We start from the raw sequence: 19,821 nt of genomic DNA on the forward strand, positions 1-19,821 counted from the left end.
GTATTTTGTTTCCACAGTGAACCAAAATAACTTCTGTCGCCAGTATTATTAACAACACCCAATTCCACATGATGTTGTCTTGTAACCAACTCATAAAGGGATTCTGTGGATTTAGTGGACGGTTACTCATGAAATTTTTCCCACGCACTGTACTCGTGCAGGATCATGCCAGAGTTATGATTTCAAGACATAGCTACCTGGGGCAATCTGCAACTTCTAGATTTGTAATCATGTTTCCTGGCATAATTTCCTAATGGTCATCATGATGCAACTTGCTTCAACAGTGTGGTTATGTGTACCAGTTATTTTTGAACATTAAAACACAAATATAAGTACATTTTATGGAATAAGCCTTAAACAGGATTTGGTAAAGGTGCAGATAAAAATGAGGCAAGCAATTTGAGTAAAAAAATCAATGCTTCAAGAGATTGGTGAACTCTACATGAATCATTAATAAGTAATTCTAACACAATTAACCATCTTCAAACCAAACTTCATAAGAAACATGTCAACTTAAATTTATACTTGTATACATCACATTCTACCAGAAAAGGCATCCCATCCAGATCCACAATTTTACTTTTTTTTTCCAGAACTTGTTCTTGTCCATTCCATGTGCAATTGAAACCAATTGCATTCTGCTTTATTCACGATTTTGTATGTCAAACTAAAACATCTTTGCCATGGTAATGGTTGAGTGGCTTAAATCCTGATTAGGCAGGTATGGAGTTCTAAATACATTACTGCTGAAAGAACAAAAAGCCAACCACATACCTTGCAGCAGAATTCTGAATTCTCCAGCTGATTACCAGCAAGTTGCCCTTCAGAGCTTTTACTTTTCTCTTATGAAGTTCAAAGTAATTCACATTCTTGAAGTTTCAATTAAGTTATTTTCCTGTGGTCTTTTTAGGAAGTTTTTTTTTAAAAACAAGATCCAATTTCTCATGTGTCCATCTCTGATGCAGTCACACACAAAGCATGTTGACCTTGTAGGAAATTGCTTTTTCTTTTGCAAACAGAGCACTTAGGGTTTAATTACTTCCTACTCCAACCACTTTACTTTGGATATTTTAAAGTTCATTTTAAAAAATAAACCAAGAGGGAGGTAAAGTTATTTATAATTTGGGCATTATCCAAGCAAGATTATGGTACATTAAGTTTTAAATGCACTTGTGTCAAAGCAAGTAAATACTTGGAATGGGTTGGTGACTTGATTTGATGGCAAACCTGTAGAATGGAGGAACCAAGGTAAAGAGAAGGGATAGAAAAACAGCAAAGGATAAAAATGCTGAAGACAACAGATTCAATACCTGGGGGGAAATCAGGGAATAATCAACAGCGCCGTCCGAGTTTGAGTTTTATTTGCAGTGCAGATAAAAACTGGGCAGCTGCATCAAATAAGCTCTTCACAATTTTGTTGAAAAGATGTTTATCTTCATGTTAAGTTTCTTCCAAACACAGGTAATCTATGAAGGAGAAAACAATGTTTTTTTCTTAATTTAAGAGTTTCCTAAACCAGACTGCCATGAATTTAAACATGGACACAACTAAAATGCAGTACATTTCTATGGAAAATTTAACCAAAAATTTTCCCATTCTATGCCTCAAATCCTGAACAAAAGTCTGGATCATGGTTTTCGTGACTTCCCTGTCCTCTAACATTTGCAGCACTCCGTATTATACTGTCCAATTGCGCTGGTGGGACAGCACCAGGGGCATCACAGTAGCAGTCTCTTGGGCATTCCAAGGGCATGGGAGTCCTGAACTTCTGCTCAGGAGTCTACAAAGTCCCACACCATCAGGGTATATATGGGCAAAGAAAACATTTACTAATTGACCAACTAATGATGAATTAGTAACCTGATCATGGATGTCATTTGGAAACAGTAATGAATGCAAGATATAGGATGTGTTCTGGACATTCATCAACAAGAATGACAGATTTCAGAAGGACATCCATCAACAGTCAAAGTTGGCTGAAAGGATGGACATCAAACAAACACAACAAACTTTAATGGTCTCTTCCTCATTTGACAACCGACAAGTTAAAGTTGTCATCAACAGATCAATGACTGGCAAATGGGATTCGTAGAGATGGACATGTGCTCGACCAGATTCTGTGCTGTACAACAATGACTTTAATGATGATATACAACAAAATTATCAGGCAATAGACAGCCAAGCAATCAAACATCGATCAAATCAAATTTCTGCGGCACCTGCCCCTTCTGGTCACAAATGACATTGGACAAATAACGAGAGATGGTGGGTCCTATAGCATCATACCCACACGAGTCGTGGAGACCAGTGTACAAGTGTCAAAGATGAAGATGAATTAATGCTACAGGTGGCACACCACAGCTTTCTCCCAATAGCCCACCATAAGTCCATCTTTTGTCAATGTGAAAGTCGGGCAGCATGGAATCAGCACCTGCTCACTACATTTACACCAATCATCCATCTGTAATAATCCCTTCATTTCCTACCACACATTCTTCTCTCCCAGCTGAAAACATCTTATTGTTATGATACGTACACTAGGAACAATTTACAGTGGCCTCTGGGCAAACCAGTGGCACACAAGGCAAAACCACACCACCATACAAAGAACACACAAACTCAGCAGCTCTGACAACACTGGAGGTCAGGATCGAATGCAGCCATGAACCAGGAATACCAGCTGAGCATTCTGGATTGAACAAAGGTTATGGGATATCCTGGCTGGAATGTTGGGCGTATGTAGTTTAACTATGCCAGAGTTGAGCTCTTCCAGAATAGATACAGTACTGGTATCTGCAACATTGTAAAAAAAAAAAAAAATTCCATGGGCAAAACATATCCACAAGACAAATCCAATCCAGCACACAGCATCCAATTGAACTACTCTGAACCTGTTGGAAGGTGAAGCTGAGAATGATTAGAAAAAAATAGTATATCTTTTGAAAATTGATTTGGGTTCCACCACCTCCACTTGATTCCAATCCCAATTATAACTTCATGTCACTTATACAGAAAGAGCAATCTACATCTGTACACATCAAAGCCTTGGGCAACACTCAGGGGTTAGAAAGTGGCAAAGCCTAAATCCAGGTAAATATCTTTCTCCAACTGGAGTCCTATCAACTAAAGCTTAAAAAGTGGATCTCATTGCCTTTCATTAACTCACTACGTCTAATGGATCAGCCGTAAAAACAATATAGTCATAAGGGTTACATTTATGACGGTGCCAGAACAACAATCTTGCTCAATGTCAACAAGACCAAAGAGCTTATTTTGGGAATTGACGAAGGGGATAACAAGGACCATCCACCAGTCTTTATTGTCAGGACAACAATGTGGAGCTTCAAATTCCTGGGTTCACATAAAGAAGGACCTCCCCTGAAGCCAACCATAAGAAATTCAGCACCTGCTGTCCATTATAGGATATTCTATAGGTGAGTCAACAGGAAAGTCCATTCTATTTACACTTTTTAAATTCGAACAGGGAAATAAAACAAAAAAATCATTACTGAAAAATTATAGATTTGCTCCATTTATTGAGGACACCAAAGTCTCACTGAACATCAACATGATATTGACTACAAATCTATTTTAATTATGCTGATACTGTACATTTTATGTTTTTCAGAATGTCAGTGTTGCAGCCAATCATAGATTACCAGAGATGATAATGGGGAGCCAATTTCAGGAATGGTCAAGATCATGGTACAAATTAATTTTGCAAAATCATTTTGAGAGCAATGACGTTGCTGGAAACCAAGAGCAGAGCAGGTAAGGGGAGCAAATTTGAGGTCCTAATTTTTTTTATTGTTTAACATTCTTTTATCTGGTCAATTATCATGATGAAGGTCGAATTAAACTTGTTTATCTGAATTTATATTTCAAGGCTATCATATTGTGATTTGAATTCTCATTTTTGAATGGTTAGCTCAGGCTGCTAGATTACTCGTCCAGTAATATAATCACTGTCCTCTGGAATAAACAATGGATAGATCACCTTGAGCAGAACCAGATTTTACTCTTAACATGCACCGATAAAAAGCAAACCTGCCTGATGTGGCCAAAGATAGAATTAAGGTGAAAAAGGAAATGTCTAAATATACATTGGAACATTGTTCAATTGGCAGTGGGATTAAATGCCATCAACAAAGCCAAATGTGAAAGTTATTGTTGGATTTTTTTTTAAAATGCAAACCATTTTCACTGTAAAAAGTTCAAAAAGGATAAAAGGATCTTATAATTATAGTAGATCCAACAAGAAAAAAATTGCATCAAAAAACAAACCAGCAGATATGAAAATTGGAATGTATTTTCATGAATCTTTCAATTCAGCTAAAGAGCTCAATTCTTGGCTGTCCAGCTCAAGTGAAAAGATTTCAGTGCACAACCGATGTCAAAAATGTGACAAATTTCAATTCAAGAAAGTAATAAATATTCGGCAGTCATGTTGCTTGTGGGAAAAAAAAACAAATGCTGGGAGAATTCAGCAGGTCTCACAGTATCCATAGGAGGTAAAGATATATTACCAACATTTCAGGCCTGAGCCCTTCAAGGTATGAGAAAAACAGGCAGAACCTGAATAAAAGAATTGCCAGGAGGAGGAACACAGACCCAACTGACAAAAGGTGATAATTGGATATGGAGGAGAAAGGAAAGTTGAGAATTGATTTTTGGGCCGATGGGGGGGGTTGGCTGTGTGAATGCAGAACTGGTGTAAAGGAGACAGAGGTAGGAGAGGGAAAGATGGAGTGGGAGGTGACAGGACAGGCAAATGGAAACTGAAGGGTGCCCAGACAGAATGAGGTGTTGTTCGTCCAATTTGTGGTGTTCTGTCTGGTGGTTCATGAGACCATAGACAGACATATTGGCAAGGGAATGGGGTGAGGAATTGAAATGTGTGACTACTGGGAGATCCTTGCTAGCAGTGGACAGAACCAAGCTCATCAAAGAGATCTCCTAGTCTGCAACTCCAATGTGGAGACCACCATAATAGGAGCACTGGATGCACTAAATGACCCTTACAGATTCACAAACATTGCTTCACTTGAAAGGACTGTTTTGGGCTCCAAATGGTGGTGAGGGATGTGTGGGCACAAGTGGAGCACCTCCTGTAGCACAAGGGTAGGTGCTAAGGGGACAAATGGTGGGAAGGGGACGAGAAAGTCATAGAGGAAACTGACCATAGGCGTTTCTAAGGTATGGCAGCTAGGGCACGTGCCCTGGCTGCCACAGTCCTTGCCTTGCCTTCCCATTATCTGTCCCTCACCCACAGATATGCCATCCCACTTGAGTGCCCTGGAGCACTGCTCTAGCACCTCACCAGACCGCTCTGAGCTGGCATCTCATCAGGTTACTTCTGGACTGTTCCAGTACCTCGCAGTAGCGGCTCAATGAGGGATCAATGGGCAAAATGACCATCTTTCTTGACCATAATGCAGCTGGAAACTCTCCGGCAGTGCCAGGGAAACACAGAATGGTTCCAGCTGCGTTATGGACTATAATAAGGAAGAAACCATTCTGCCCATTAAACCACTGCTGAGGTGAGATGCCCAAGCGACCCCAAAGATGCCTGATGTGATGCCAGAGCGGTGCGGTGTGGTGCTGATCCGAGACATTGAGTCAACTGACCCAAAGTTATCAGGAGCAAGGTGCAGGTGCTCCTGCAAAGGCTGCAGCTTCCAGCAGGTAATAAACACAAGGCTTGGGTTGCTTCAATGTGGGCTGGAGCATCCCACATCTTGCCAACTGTGAATAATAAACCTCAACCATGGTGTGGCATGGTGCGCAATCAAGGATTCTGTTAATGGAGGGGTGGGGGGAGTGAGAGGAGAGGGGCCTTTCCCTTACTAAAGCTCAACCTAATGTCTTGGATGGGAGTTAATCCACTGGTTCACTTCTAATGAATTACAACACAATGTGTGAAATTTACAAGGATATGTCAGGCAGCATGGTTAGGTGTAGCGGTTAGTGTCAGCCCAAATGAGCGTGAAAATTGCCTCACTATCAACTTTGTGCATTTTTTTTTAAAACTAGGGGTGCGGCGCAATTTCAGTGCTTGCCATAGGCACTGTTTTACCTGGATCTGCCACTGGAGCAGTCTCTGTGGAAGGTAGAGGGAAGGAGCAGGGAAGACTCATCTAGTGATGGGATCACATAATAGGTGCCAGAAGAGGTGGAGGATGATATATTGATAGGTGAGAACAAGAGGAATCCTCTCATGATATATGAACTAGCAGTGTTGAAATAATCACTAGCACCATCTGCTGTCCATTAGAGCAAACCACACCAAATTCTTCACTTGATATTCAAAATGAGTTTTAATTATTAAGTTTGCAACAAATGCAAAGAGCAGGGAATAACAAGTACTGGCAACTTCATTAAAAGAAAAAAAAACAGGTGCAAAAGGCCTTGCAATATATATCAAGGGAGAGATTGTTGCAATATGCTCATTTTAGTCAGTCTGGTGTTAGTCACCTTTGGATTTGGAATATTGAATAAAAAGGTGCAAGTTCTCCAAGAGATTCAGCCAATAAACAAAATTTCTATGCCTTGGAAACAGTCTGTGGAACAGCCCAATTGGAGTCTGAATGAGAAAAGGGAGAGCCAGAATGAGAAAAAGGAAATGGATGCTCAAATAAATTTTAGTTTATTTTAAAATACAAATATAAACTTCATTCAATTTATAAATATCTAATAAAATACTAAAAGTAGTCTATGGAGTTGCATCATTAAATTGGTAATGTTAATACAATTAATACCAATTGTTAATACCAATTGGTAATGTTAATACTTAGTGTCCAGTGCTCCTTTTGCACTTGCATGATACAAAGTTTAAATGTTTGAGGTGCTGCACAACACTCAGCCTCTCAGTGGGCATTTTTACACAAACTTTATTCTGAAAAAAATTATCAACTTAACTCCGGTATGTCCTGATGTGGACGTTTACACAGGGGCACTTTTACACAGCCTTCCTGTGTTGCAGTTTGTTGGAGGGGGAAGGTCGTATTCATTAGGCCTGGTTTTTTTTAAAAACGAGTGGCTGCAGTCAATTAACACTGCAGCTGCTCTGTAAAATTGTGTGGGGTATGAGTGGAAAAATTACAGGATGGAATTTGCATTAAAAAATTCTCTCCTGACATTTTTACACTGCTATCAGCACAGAAATTTTCCTGAAATTTTTTGTTCAGTGGCTGTGTAAAAGTGCCTAATGACTAGTGACAAAAGGATCTAGCCAGCAGCCTTTCTCCACAAAGTCTTTGTCATTGTTCCACTGAACTTTAATGTGTCCCTCAGCACGTACTCCTGCAGCCTGCACTGTGCCAGTTGGCTAAATTCTCTTACTGATAATATCTTGATGCACTGGAAGACCAAAAGTTTCCAGGAAATCTTTATTGCAGAAAAAAGCCCAAAGAAAGTTATTTGTTACAATGCTGTTCGGGATCTGACAAGGCACCTTGCTTTGGATAGCTTTGTGGTTATTCATTAATTTGCACATGTAGGGTACCTCTGCCAAGTCTCAAATCAGAAGTGCAGTTGAATCACATGTAATTATGAAGCAGGTATGTATCACCAATTCTGAATAAAATGCCAGCCATTCCTATGGCATATTGTGGTAAATTTATATGGTACTATTGTTCATGCATCTTGGGTACCTGTGTGACTGAACCAATTAAGTTTTGATGCTTTATACTTGCACAACAAACTGTCATTTATACACAAGTAGGAAATTTATGTCAATTGAAGAACACTTCCAATTTAATTCATGAATCTGTGAAAAATCAAAATCATAATTGTTGGACCAAAAATTCAGGTTGTAAAGTCACTGTGACTGATAAGCTGCATAAAAATTTCAAACAAATGATACTGTCAAAACTTCATTTCACTCATAATAATTTAATTTTAACAAATGGAGTTTCTCATTTGAACACAATTTGGAATTGAGCACATTTATTTTTCATGTAGAATCCCTCATCCAGCCAAATGGAGAAACTATCATTCCATCACAGTATGTGGAATCCTGTAGCCCTGCTCAAATTACTGGGGGTCAACATCTCTGAAGATCTAATCTGGGACTTCATGTCAATGCAATTACAGGTATATCTGCTTTATGAAATTATAGCATTCCTACGGAATCTTTTGTAAGCTGAAATTGTGTAAAGCAGAGAAGTGATTACCATTGATTTCTATGGGAATGTTTTTTGAGCATTCCCAGACCCAAAAAAACCCACCAAATCATACCAAATAACACAAATAAAAGCAGAAATAATATGATAAATACACAACCTATAAAGTACAAATGTACTTTTTTAACCATCTCATGTGCTCCAGATAGAGCCCCCCCCCCCTACTCAGTGCTGTCCCAGATATACAAGGAACACACCCATTTCTTCAACGCTTGGTATACTCTGTTCATTGGGGGGGGGTTACTGAACTAGGCCACACCAACCCAAGTAATGCCACTGGATGGGAGGTATAGGAGGCTGGGATGTAGGAGAGAGGGAAGAGGGTCATCTATCTATTGACATCTCATCACAGTTCCCAGGGAAGGAGCTACTCAAGGTGCACGTGCAGCTTTTGTAAAAGCGAAAAATCCTTTTGTAAAAGGAAACATAGGTTTCTTTGCAAAAGCAAAATTGCGTAAAATTAGTATTTGTGAAGTGGGATATATCAGTATGAAGACATTTCTCCAGCAGTGATACTTTGTGAGGAGTTTGAGGAGATTTGGTAAGTCACCAAAGACTTTTGCAAATTTCTATCATAGAGTGCATTCTGACTGGTTGCAGCACTGACAGGTATGGAGGGGCCAATGCACAGAACAGACAGAGGACACCGAGAGATGTGAACCCAACAAGTGTTATCACGGGCATTAAGGACATCTAACCTCCCAGCCACAGCCTCTTCACACTGCAACCATCAGGAAGGATGTATAGGAAGAGGCTGAAGACAAACACCTAACAGTACAAAACAGCTTCTTCCCATTAGCCAGCAGATTTCAGAATTGACAATAAACTACAGGCACGACTTCATTTTTACCTCTTATTTTGAACTAATTTTAAAAAAATGTAATTTATAGCAAATTTTTGCGCCTGTGAATGCTGCTGCAAAACAATGAATTTTGTGACACATGTTCGTGATAGTAAATTCTGATTCAGAATTCTCCTAAACACTATTTGCTGGTCTTCTATAACACATGTTTTGACTAATTTGTCTCTTTCCCAGTTTAAAGGATCCTCAAGCATCAAAAGTTTCGGAGGAGTCACGTGATGGAGTAGTGGCCGGTCGGGGAACTCCACCCCTCTCCGGAAAAGTTTAAAAAAACAGAGAAAACGCAAAGGCACAAACATGAAAATTAAAATAAAGTGAAAGTAAAGGTGGGAAGAAAATGGCAACGAAGAAAGAAAAGTCGAAAGCAACAGGAAGAAGAGAAGAAGAAAAGACATCGGAAGAAGGAGGTGAAGGCCTTACCTGTCCGAGGAGGCCCGCTGTGGAGAGAGAAGCCCGCTCCCTCAGGTCAGTCGAAGTCCTGAGCTCGGGACTACAAAAATGGCTCGCGGAGCCAAGCAAAAGTGCGCAACCGCGCATGCATGACTCCTCGCGCATGCACGATGCGCAAGACAAAAAAAACACTGACGGGAGGGGGGACCAGCTGAGGAGTCAATCTCCACAGCTGAGAATGACAGCCACAACACAACAAGAGGAGAACATAGAAAACAACGAGAACAAAAAAGAGAGTAAAAAGAAATCAAAGAAACAACAGATGACCAACCCAGAGGAAGAAGAAGAGGAAGAACACAGAGAAATGGAAGAAGAAGGGAAGGGCAAGACAATGGATTTTTTTAAAAGAATATATGGAATCAGTAAAAGAATGGCAATCACAAGAATTTAGTGAAATAAAAAGAATAAAAAGTATAGAAGAAAAAATGAATAGATTAGACAAGGTGGAAGAACGAGAAACAGCCGTAGAAATGGAAGGAGGACTTAAAAAAGAAATTAGAAGAATCTAATAAAAAAGTTAAAGAGACACAAGAGCTGTTAGCTCAGAAGATAGATATAATGGAAAATTATAATAGAAGAAATAATATAAAGATAGTGGGCCTTAAGGAAGATGAAAAAGACCAGAATTACAGGAAGAAATGGAAATAGAAAGGGCACATAGAACATTAGCCCCTAAACCACAACCACAAAAAAAAAACCAAGATCCATTTTAGTAAAATTCCTAAGATATACAACAAGAGAAAATATATTGGAGAAAGCAATGAAGAAAATAAGAGAAGACAAAAAGCCACTGGAATACAAAGGTCAAAAATTTTTTTTTCTATCCAGATATAAGTTTTGAACTCCTGAAGAAGAGGAAGGAGTTTAATACAGCAAAAGTGATCCTATGGAAAAAAGGATATAAATTTATGCTAAAGTACCCATTGGTACTTAAAATAGTTATTCCAGGGCAGCAAAACAGACTATTCTCGGATCTGGAGGAAGCACGAAAATTTGCAGAACAACTACAAAACAGACAGAGAGATGAAGACATGTAACGAGAGCAAAAATGACCACGAACTATATGTATGTGTGTATATGGGTGGGTATATATATCGGGCACACAAAACTCAAAATGGTCAACCAGTTTACCTATCTCGGCTGCACCATTTCATCAGATGCAAGGATCGACAATGAGATAGACAACAGACTCGCCAAGGCAAATAGCGCCTTTGGAAGACTACACAAAAGAGTCTGGAAAAACAACCAACTGAAAAACCTCACAAAGATAAGCGTATACAGAGCCGTTGTCATACCCACACTCCTGTTCGGCTCCGAATCATGGGTCCTCTACCGGCACCACCTACGGCTCCTAGAACGCTTCCACCAGCGTTGTCTCCGCTCCATCCTCAACATCCATTGGAGCGCTTACATCCCTAACGTCGAAGTACTCGAGATGGCAGAGGTCGACAGCATCGAGTCCACGCTGCTGAAGATCCAGCTGCGCTGGATGGGTCACGTCTCCAGAATGGAGGATCATCGCCTTCCCAAGATCGTGTTATATGGCGAGCTCTCCACTGGCCACCGTGACAGAGGTGCACCAAAGAAAAGGTACAAGGACTGCCTAAAGAAATCTCTTGGTGCCTGCCACATTGACCACCGCCAGTGGGCTGATAACGCCTCAAACCGTGCATCTTGGCGCCTCACAGTTTGGCGGGCAGCAACCTCCTTTGAAGAAGACCGCAGAGCCCACCTCACTGACAAAAGGCAAAGGAGGAAAAACCCAACACCCAACCCCAACCAACCAATTTTCCCCTGCAACCGCTGCAATCGTGTCTGCCTGTCCCGCATCGGACTTGTCAGCCACAAACGAGCCTGCAGCTGACGTGGACTTTTTACCCCCTCCATAAATCTTCGTCCGCGAAGCCAATCCAAAGAATATCTATATCTATATATATATATCTATATCTCTATCTATCTATTTATATATATATATCTCTATATATCTATCTCTATCTATCTATTTATTTATTTATATATATATTTATTCTTATTTATATATATATATTTATTTATATATATATATATGTGTGTGTGTGTGTACATGAGTGTATGTATTTAAAAGAAAATATATAGAGTATAGATAAGAATTAATAAGGGAAAGAAAGGGAAGAAAGGAAGTAAGGAGGGAATTAAGAGAGTGACCTTTGTTGTATATGAAAATTAAAATCTTTTCTGGGGGGGGCTGGGTGGGGAGAAGTTACGGTCACTGCGAAATCAGTTGACGCTTGCGAGTGAATTCGTAAATCCAAATGGAGAGGGGAGATGTGGTTACCCGACAAGGGATAAAGGGCAACTCAGGAAGGGGAGGGGATAGTAAGTTAAAGAAATTTTAGATAGGAGAATAAGGGAAATGTTTGATGTTTTAGAAATGTTGTCTTATAAAGTGTTCAAAAAAAAGAAAGCAGAAATGGATAAGAAGGAAAGGGGATGATGAGGAAACGGAAAGGAAAGATAAACAAAGTATGAAATGGCTATGCTGAACTATATGACTTTAAATATTAACGGAATACATAACCAAATCAAAAGGAAGAAACTGCTAAATTTACTGAAAAAAAGAAAAAATTGATATAGCATTCGTGCAAGAAACACACTTAACTGAAGTGGAGCACAAGAAATTAAAGAGAGATTGGATAGGACATGTAACAGCAGCGTCATATAATTCAAAAGCTAGGGGAGTAGCTATATTAATCAGTAAAAATATACCAATTAAAATAGAAGAGGAAATAATAGATCCAGCGGGGTGATATGTAATGATAAAATGTCAGATATATTCGGAGTTTTGGAATTTACTCAATGTATATTCACCTAACGAAGAAGATCAAAAATTTATGCAAGATATTTTTTTGAAGATAGCAGACACGCAAGGGAACATACTAATAAGAGGGGATTTCAACCTTAATTTGGATTCAAACATGGATAAAACTGGGTAAAAAATTAACAGAAAGAACAAAGTAACCAAATTTATAATTAAATCAATGCAAGAAATGCAACTTTTGGATATATGGAGGAAACAACACCCAAAGGAAAAGGAATATTCATATTATTCAGGTAGACATAAAACATACTCAAGAATAGACCTATTCCTGTTATCAGCTCGCATGCAAGACAGAGTTAGGAAAACAGAATATGAAGCTAGAATATTATCGGACCACTAAACCCTGATATTGACAATAGAGTTAGAGGACATCCCTCCAAGAATGTATAGATGGAGATTAAACTCCATGCTACTTAAAAGGCAGGATTTTAGAGAATTAATTGAAAGACAAATTAAAATGTACTTTGAAATAAATACGGAATCAGTGAAAGATAAGTTAATACTATGGGACGCAATGAAAGAGTTCACCAGAGGGCAAATAATAAGTTATGTAACCAAGATAAAGAAGGATTACAATCAGGAAGCAGAGCAGTTGGAAAGGGAAATAGCAAATATAGAAAAAGAATTAGCAATGAAGGAAGACACAACTAAAAGAGAATTGGCAGATAAAAAAATATAAAATATGAAACACTACAAACATATAAGGTGGAGAAGAACATAATGAAGACAAAACAGAAATATTATGAACTAGGAGAAAAAACACAAAATTCTAGCGTGGCAGCTTAAGACAGAACAAACTAAGAGAATGGTATTGGCATCAAGGAAAAAAGACAAACAAATCACATATAATCCAATGGAGCTTAATGAAAACTTCAGAGAATTCTACGAACAATTATACTAAACTGAAAACGAAGGGAAAGAAGACAAAATAGTTGAATTTTTAACTAAAATTGAACTACCGAAATTACAAACAGAGGAACAAAATAAATTAACAGAACCATTTGAAATAATAGAAATACAAGAGATAATAAAAAAAACTACCGAATAATAAAACACCACGATATATGGATTCCAAATAGAATTCTATAAAACATTTAAAGATTTATTAATTCCTCCCCTCCTGGAAGTAATCAACCAGATTGATAAAACACAAAGCTTACCAGATTCAGGCAAAACAGCAATAATTACAGTAATACTAAAGCAAGGGAAAGATCCACTCACACCAGCGTCATATAGACCAATATCTTTACTTAACACAGATTATAAGATAATAGCTAAACTATTAGCAAACAGATTACTAAATCTAGACCAAACTGGATTTATTTAAAAAAGACGAACAACAGACAATATTTGTAAATTTATTAACTTAATTCATGCAGTAGAAGGAAATAAAGCTCCAACAGTAGTGGTTGCTTTAGACGCAGTGAAGGCCTTTGACAGAGTAGAATGGAATTATTTATTCAAAGTACTACAAAAATTCAGCTTACCAGAGAAATACATTAATTGGATTAAAGCATTATATAAGGGGCCATTGGCGAAAGTGACAGTAAATGGATATATATCAAAACAATTTAACTTAAGCAGATCAACAAGGCAGGGATGCCCACTATCACCCTTATTGTTCGCGTTAGCCATAGAACCACTAGCAGAACTGATAAGAACAGAAAATAAAATAAAAGGGATAAAAATAAAAGACAAGGAATATAAAATCAGTTTATTTGCAGATGACGTTATAGTATACTTAACAGAACCAGAAATATCAATAAAAGAATTACATAAGAAATTGAAGGAATATGGAGAAGTGTCGGGATACAAGATTAACGCAAATAAAAGTGAAGCAATGCCAATGAATAATGCGGATTTCTCAAAATTTAAGAAAGAATCACCATTCAGATGGCAAATGCAAGCAATGCGATACCTAGGTATACAAATAAATAAAAACCTCGGCCATCTATATAAACTCAATTATTATCCACTAATGAAAAAATTACAGGACGACTTAGAGCATTGGAAAGACTTACCACTAACACTAATAGGAAGGATAAACTGTATTAAAATGAACATTTTCCCAAGGATACAATACCTATTTCAGGCATTGCCAATACACTTGTCAGAGAAATTCTTCAAGGAGTTAAAGAAAATAATAAGGAAATTTTTATAGAAAGGGGGGAAACCGAGGATAGCACTAGATAAATTAACAGAATGGTATAAACAAGGAGGCTTACAACTGCCAAACTTTAAAAATTATTATAGAGCCACACAATTAAGATGCCTATCAGATTTTTATCAAACAAGGGAAAAGCCAGATTGGACTAGATTAGAACTAGATAAAATAGGGGAGAAGATACCCGAACATATATTATATAAATGGGATGAAAAATTGGTACAACGTAGGAATTCTCCAGTATTACATCATCTGCTCAATATTTGGAAGAAAATTCATGTAGAAAGGAATAAAACAAATTACCAATTACCAAAACTAATACTGACGCAAAATCAGCTAATCCCTTTTACAATAGATAACCTTTCCTTTAGAAAATGGGAGAAAAAAGGGATCAAAAGAATAGAAAATTGTTTTTCGGGAAATAAATTATTATCCTTTGAACAAATGAAGGATAAATATAATATAACTCAAGATACAGTGTTGGCATACTACCAACTGAAATCCTACTTGAAGGACAAATTGGGAAGCAGTCTGAGGTTACCAGAGGGAAGTAATTTTGAATATGTGATTACAGATAATCAAAAAATTTATAACAAACATGTATATTAAACTACAGGAAAAGGAGAATGAGGAAACAAATGGTAAAACTAAACAAAAATGGGAACAAGATCTAAACATAAATATAAAGAAGGAAACATGGGAGAAGTTATGCTCAAGAACTATGAGAAATACAATAAACACGAGGTTACGTATGATACAATATAACTGGATACACAGGCTATATATTACACCTCAAAAGTTAAATAAATGGGACCCAACAGTATCTGACAGATGTTTTCGCTGTAAAAAGGAAATGGGAACAACAATTCATGCAATCTGGACATGTGAGAAAGTGAAAAAATTTTGGGAAGATCTAAACCAGATATTAAATAAAATCACAAAAAGCAATATACCAAAAAACCCAGAGATCTTCCTCCTAAGTAACATAAAAAACAAAGAATTTGGACTTGATTTGGATGGTGCACAAAAAAGATTTGTTATGATAGCCCTAGCTGTAGCAAAAAAATGTATTATGTCAGCCTGGAAATTAGAAGATAACTTGAGAATACAACAATGGTATATAGAAATGAATAAATGTATTCCATTAGAAAAAATAACATAATTTAAGAAATAATATTACAATATTTGAACAAATATGGGAGCCATACATGAAACATAATAGAGAAAACCTACCGGGGACATCTACCACCTAAAATGACAGAAGGAGAAGAGAATGAAAAGAACTGACTCAGTGGAATTTCTTGTTTATTTTTATTGAGTGACAACATTGTTTGACGGGTTTAATGTATCTTAGATTCTGAACTTTAAATGAATGGGAGGGGAGGTAGGGAGGGTGGGATGGGAAAACAACACTGTATAAATTGGAAAAGGAAAAATGTATGTATCTTGATCAATGTGGTTTATAGTGTGAAAAATAAAAAAAAATTAAAAAAAGCATCAAAAGTTTCTCTTTCCTCTCAGACACTAAGTTTTCCCAAGCTGGTCCAATTTTCATTTTTCAACTTCTAGTACCTGTAGATTTTTCAAAATATTCCTAAGTCAATTTTTCTTTAGTTCATAAAATATTCTATAGCTATCACTTCCACGTTTATGCACAAACTGGTAATTTGGGTACAGAATGCACAACCTTTCTGAAGTCTGCCATCCCTTCATCCTTCTCCTCAGATTCTGTCAATCAAACTGGCTTAGAAACTTTGTTAGCAAAAGTATTTCCCCAAATATTTTATTGAGGCAATTTGTGCAGTTTAATCATTACAGATGAAAAACATAGACATTAAAACCACTATTTTTATCTAAATAACTTAAAAATCATTAAATTATTTCCCATCTGTGTTAGTGTATCATGGTTAGTATTACATTTCACAAGGCTACAAACAGCAAGTATTCAGATTGGGCAATTCCCTCAACTATCTTTCTTTTTATTTTTTTTTTAAAAGAGTTCAACAAAAACTTTACACAAGATATACTAATGCTAACATAAATCATACATATTACATATCAATTATAAATTAGAAGCATAACCATAATGATACAACATTTCAGGACATCAAATTCTATCATTATAATTAAACAATTAAATCATAACTTGTACGATGTCCAAAAAAATAATATTGAGCACATAAAATTACAAATAATACACAAAATTCCTTTATACAAAATATTTTATACTTCTGATGTGATCATGTTATTCTGTGATCTACAGTTTCAACCCCTCCCCCTCAACTTATTATTCTAAAGAATAAAAATCTCTCAACAATCAAGCCTCGTCATCAAATTGCTGGAAAGTGATTGAGATTAATTTTGCACTGAAGTAACTATCCTCCACTCATTGTATTTTTGCAGAGAAATGACCCCAATTTTAATGTTACTTTGCTTTTTATTTTTTCTTTGGACATCTTGAACATTCGCAAGACCTGCGATTAGCTGGATTTTTAATTGGTAAATAATTCATTCAGTCAGGCCAGATCCATTGTAATACAAATGCAAATGTCCATAGAAATACTCAGGGATTTTTCTAAATTTGTATTAGTTGAAAACATCAACATTTCTGTCTTGGTACAGTAACTAAAACAAGAACTAGAGATGCCCCTGATTATTGCTCAACATTGCAATTAAAGACTAGACAATAAAACTTTGAAACTACTAATACAAATAGAGTGCTGTGAACCAAACATGAATAAGTAAACCAGGTATGACCAGAAAACATGGAGGTATTGAAATGCATAATGCACTATGCATTTAATAATTAGTTAATCAATAATTCAAGGTTAGGCTTTCCAAAAAAAAACTATTTAATAATTTTCAAAGTCTAACTTCTGATACTGTTGGGCAGCTGCGAAACTTCCTCTGGGCAATTCATGAAGACCCACTAAACAAAGAGCAGGCTATATACATTTTGCTGGATACACGTGTTCTCCTTCAGGTAACTACATTACTTGCCCATTATACGATTCCCAATAGTAGCATTCATTCATGGTTTAAAATCAGGGTAATTATTTGAAATTGTGCACAATTTTTTTCTTTTTTTTTAAAAGGTGCTACATTATCTCAGAGGGAAACTAATTTTTTTTTTAGATTAAATAATTTATACAATCAATACATTTAGTGCAAAGATGAATGATCAAGCTGACTAGAAATTAAGAAGCTTGTATTTCAAAGTTACTGGACTCATTATTGATGTTTATAAGCAATCCAAGTAACCTGATGGATAAAACTGTTCAATCATATGATTAATTAATGGTTAAATATAAATCAATAGGTGGAACTGCTTTCACTGGACATTGTAATATCTGGGTGGATATGTCAAATGCTAGAGGGCGCAGCATTAAGATGAGTGGGGAGAGTTTTAAAGGAGATGCAAGTTTTTTTTTCCAGACAGAGCAGTGTGTGCCTGGAATGTCCTGGCAGGAGAGATGGTGGAAGTAGAGGCAAGGTTTAAGGGGCATTTAGTCAGGCAGGGAATGGAGGGATACAGAGTGCGCAGGCAGATGGAGCGAGTTAGATTGGCAACATGTTCAGCACAGACATGTTGGGCCGACTGAAATTGCAAGAAGAGGAGCAAAACAAATTAATAAAATCATCTATTACAGCAAAACCGAGATCTGGATATGTTTATCAATGCATCAAAAAATTTCAACCTAAACATCACGTGGCGGTGAGCGGGAGGTTTGAGCTAGTGGAGTTGTTCTAGTGAACTGGTGCAGACTTGAAAGGCAGACATGACCTGTTTCCGCTCCGTAAATGGTTATATGGTTATATTAATGTAGCTGCTTACCCAGTAATCTGTAACTATAATGTATGTCATAGACTTTTGCTTTTAAACCTTCAGCATCTGCCACATATTTAAAAAAAATTATTTTCTAGCTTTTGAATAGCAATAAGCTTATTTTCCAAAATAATATCAACGTGAAAAGTTAATGTTTTGCTGAAAAGAACATTCAATTACAACACCTCTTCCAAAACAAAATACAAAAATGAATGAATGAAACATGTCCAAAATAAAATTTAAACACAAAGTAAAATGCAGAGGTGAAAATAAAAATGATTTTGGATCATGGTAATTTTACAAATCTAGTTGGAGTAAGATTAGATGCAACTTTAAAATCAGCTACAGAATAAAGGATCAGAAGACGACAAAAAAAAGGAGAGTGTGATTATATCCGAAGTATGAACAGGGCAAGGCAAAAAAAAAAAGGGCAATAATGGCACAACAAACAGAATAAATTTTTGAGTGGTTGCGGTAGGATCAATGCCAGAAGTTCCCACTGAGGAAAAGGGACAATTTTGCCTTCTGAAATCACCAAACACAAGGCCAATTCCAGGAAAGTAGAAAAATACTTAATGGAAAAAGATGTAGTCCAATAATAGATCAAGAAATGGTCAGAGATAAAAAACAAAGAATTTGGAATTGATTTGGAGGATGCACAAAAAAGATTTGCTAAGATAGCCCTAGCCGTAGCAAAAAAATGTATTATGTCAACCTGGAAATTGGAAGATAATTTGAAAATACAACAATGGTATATAGAAATGAATAAATGTATTCCATTAGAAAAAAATAACATATAGTTTAAGAAATAATATTGAAATATTCGAACAAGCCTTACATTAAATACAATAGCGAAAACCTACCGGGGACAAACATTACCTAAGTTGATGGAAGGAGAAGGAAAGAAAAGAATGGACTCAGTAGAATTTCTGGTGTATTTTTGTTGAATGACAACATTGTCTGACTGAATTAATGCAACCTAGATTGTATACCTAAAATGGATGAGAGGGGGGGGGGGGGGGTGGGGGGGTGGCTTGGGAGGAGGGAGGGGGGGGAGAAAAAGTCACTGTAAATGTGTGAAAAAGTAAAAGTGTATATCATGGCTATTGTGATTTATGGTGTGAAAAATAAAAAAAATTATATAAAAAAAAGAAATGGTTAGAGTGGGGAAAATGATCAGTGACAGGAAGTCAGGTCACACAAATGGATTGAACAGAGTGTTCAACAAAAAAGTTCAATCATTTCCCATTTTCCAGGTGCATTATGAAGAGTGAACATGGTATTTCAAGGGGCAAGTTTATTTATGCTTCACCTTGAATGCCAGAAACAATGACAAATAAAATGAGATGAATACACATGAATATCAAACATGACCACCTGCCACTGGTGGCTCATGGTCTTGGTCCTCTAACCTGGTCCTCGAATGGCTGCCCACTTCTTGAGGACCCAGGAAGAATCCCAACCCCAAGTGGTTGATAT

The 19,821-nt window shown here is 37.0% G+C and overlaps 1 protein-coding gene across 6 annotated transcripts in view; it reads right to left on the bottom strand.

Annotated features, from left to right (window-relative positions):
* LOC138758565 (KN motif and ankyrin repeat domain-containing protein 1-like) overlaps positions 1–19,821 on the bottom strand; it is a 326,554-nt gene that overhangs the window by 203,417 nt on the left and 103,316 nt on the right. Inside the window, exon 4 of one of the 6 annotated variants that reach the window (XM_069927687.1) lies at positions 1,311–1,466. The exons of the other annotated variants lie outside the window; for them this stretch is intronic. The gene's annotated coding sequence lies outside the window, so the exon portion shown is untranslated. The remainder of the gene's footprint in view (positions 1–1,310; positions 1,467–19,821) is intronic. 6 annotated transcript variants of the gene reach the window in all.

The sequence above is a fragment of the Narcine bancroftii genome, chromosome 1 (assembly GCF_036971445.1).
Source record: "Narcine bancroftii isolate sNarBan1 chromosome 1, sNarBan1.hap1, whole genome shotgun sequence".
Lineage (NCBI taxonomy): Eukaryota > Metazoa > Chordata > Chondrichthyes > Torpediniformes > Narcinidae > Narcine > Narcine bancroftii.